Here is a 2,970-nt window from a genome sequence, read left to right as displayed (position 1 = left end):
TTAAAAGGAGGGGACGGTTACGGTTCTGCTCCCAAGCTTATTAATAAGAGAGAGAATGTGAAAATTTTCTATAAATAACTTTCATTCTCTTCCTGTAAGTCTTCATATATTTTTTCAGAGATTTTTGTTCTTTCTCCTTGTTCTCTAGCTATTAACTGCTCTTGTCTTTTCATTGATCACGCCCTGCTCCTGATTCTTTATGATTCTTCTGCCCTTGCATGTTCGTTGGTGTTTGTCTTCTTCTTTTTGGTGCTGTGGATTCCTTCTATATAGGTATGGTTTTTTTTCTTCACTTTTTCTACTGTTGATTTGTCCATCTTCCGCTGTTTGTATCGACTTGTTTATCTTCTGCTGTTGTAACTTGTTTGTTTTGTGATGAAGAACACATATGTCGAAGCATATATGCTTGCCCATGTTCTTCTTTACAAAGCGAATAGGCCAGTATTTTGATTGATTGATTGTTCTCTAGCTTTAGGGTTTTTGGGAGAGACTAAGATGAACTGTCATTTTATGGGTTTTTTGATCTTTGGTGGCCCCCTTGTATTCACCTCTAAACTGTTTTTTTGTTTCCTCGTAGCTATGTCTGACCATTCGTGGGTTCCTTACCAGACCCCGCCGTTTAGTCCGCCAAGATCCCCTCTGCGTAGAGATTCTGATAGATCTCCACTTGGGGAAGGTTCCTATAGATCTTCGCAATCGGATCCTCGTGGTCATAGGGTTTCATATTCTTCTGGTGCGAAGGCTTTGCCTACTAAGAAAGGGGATCTGCCGAAGGGTCCTTTTGGGTCTAGGTACGCTGTTAACCGCGCTCCTTCTCGTCCTCGTGAAGATTCTAGGAGTACACAGGCTTCCCCCTGTGATGATTCTAGGAGTACTCGGGCTCCTCCTCCTCGTAGTGAAACATTGGATGTTCCGTCCCTTCGTTCCATGGCTCCTCCTTCAGTGCCCCTGCAGAGTTCTTTGTCGCCTCCTCCAACGGTTTCTTTCAAGGGGAAGTACTCCAAGGGTACTACGTTGAAATCTGATCCGCCTAAAAATCTTCCTTCCAAAAGGAAGGCTTCAGAATTGAGTCCCACGTCAGATTCCGCAGACGAGGAAGAGGCTGCCCCCGTGATACGCAGCGTTTCAGTTGGTAAGAAGAAGGTCACATTCAAGCATATTGATCTTGAGATGTTCCAGGAAAAACATGAGCTTCAAGCCTTTGAGGTTCTCTTCTATGCCCCTGATGATGATATCACTTACGAACTCCTCTCTAAGTATCATTTTTTTGAGTTCCATATGTTGACTACGGTTGGAGCCTTCGAGGCGGGTCTCATGTTGCCCCTGTATAAGTCGGGTGACTCCTTTTATTATGATGTGCTGGCTAGTCGTGAAGGTTCTTCCACAAACACTCATAATCATTCTGTGTCGCAATTTTCTGAGAATTATCTTCGTGCACTGAAGGAATGTTATCTACGGAGCAAGGGGAAGACGATGATGACCTGCTACGTTCCAAATCCTGCTGAGAGAGAGTGGTACACTCCTCAAAATTTTAATAGTTCCTTTGGGGATTATGTCAACAGTAGGAACCGTAAACCGTGGAGTGTTAGTCTTCGTAACATTGCTGCTCCTCGGGGTGAAATTCGTCTTTTAAGTGAGGTGAGTGATGCCAAGCTGAAGTATGTTCCTGGCACTGAGGGATCTGCTAAACGGAAACTCTTTCCTGCTCGTGAAAGGATTAAGCGTGATCATGATTATGAGTGGCATGCTACTGTTATTGAAATTATTGGCCCTTGGGCTTACGGTTGGATCCCTGGTCCGCGCGGTTGGTGTTCTTCTGAAAACAGCAAGCCTCGTGAAACTCCTCCTGCTCGTTATGGAGATTCATGCCTTTGGCGTCTGAATTTTGCGGGTATGAATTTTCCTTACGCTCTTGATGTCGTTGATGGAGATGAGGAGGAGGGTTCTGGTGCTACCCTTCCTCCGAAGAGTGCTGCTACTTCCAAGGTACAATTTCTTCTTATATTCTTTATTCTATTTGCCCCCTTTTTCCCTTGGTTGAAAAAAAATTTAAGTGAGGGAGAAAATGAGCCTTTTTTGGGACGTGTATTGGTTTGTAGGTGTCGAAGAAGAAGAAAATTGGACCCAAGCAATCTTCTACTGTTGTGACTGGTGAGGCTGAGGTTTATGAGGAGGTTCCTAGTCCTGTGAACGAAGGGTTGGTTGAGATGAAGAAATGTCCGATGGAGAAGAACGCACTGATACTTCTCCCCTGATGATGAGGGTGGTATAGGTGAGGAAGAAGTTGCCGCGGGTGGTGATGATAAAGCTGAGGGTAATATTACCGCAGGTGGTACCGGCGAAGAGGGATCTGCCCCTGTTGGCGATAATACTGGTGAGAATGAGGTTGTGGGCACTCTGCCTGTTATTTCCCCAGAATTTTCCTTTGGTAGGATATATTCCGCAGGGGAATCCTTTGATGTAAACGCTGCTATGGGTCTTGCCGAAGACTTCTCATTACTTTCCCCAAATGATGATTGGGATGTGCTTGGGAATCTTGGTAAAGAGGGTGCCACTGATCAGCAGGCTGAAAACTCAGGTGGTCATGCCGGGGGCTGTGATGTTGAAACTTGCGCGGACGAGGAAATAACAGCCAGGGAGAAGTCTGCGGTTGAGTCTCCTTCGGAGGATTTCCCTCACTTGCTGATGCCTGAGGTTGAGGATGCCATCTTGGCTTGGCTTAAGAAGAAGAATCTGATGCTCGTCCCTAATCTTGCCCCAGTGGTCACTGGTGAGAAGAATTCCGACGTTTATACTCGTCAGATGATGCAATTGTCTTCTGAGGACCGTGTTGCGGAGATGTGGGAGAAGAATTTGAGAGCTTCGGAAGCTAACCTCGTAGTTGACCCTCCATCCTCTGTTGCTAATATGATGGCCATAGCTGATGGGTACCAGTACGGTTTTCCCCAGCAGCGTGTTTTGGAGGTAAAT

The sequence above is a fragment of the Papaver somniferum genome, chromosome 9 (genome assembly GCF_003573695.1).
Source record: "Papaver somniferum cultivar HN1 chromosome 9, ASM357369v1, whole genome shotgun sequence".
Taxonomy (NCBI): domain Eukaryota; kingdom Viridiplantae; phylum Streptophyta; class Magnoliopsida; order Ranunculales; family Papaveraceae; genus Papaver; species Papaver somniferum.
Note: the sequence above shows the minus strand (reverse complement) of the source record.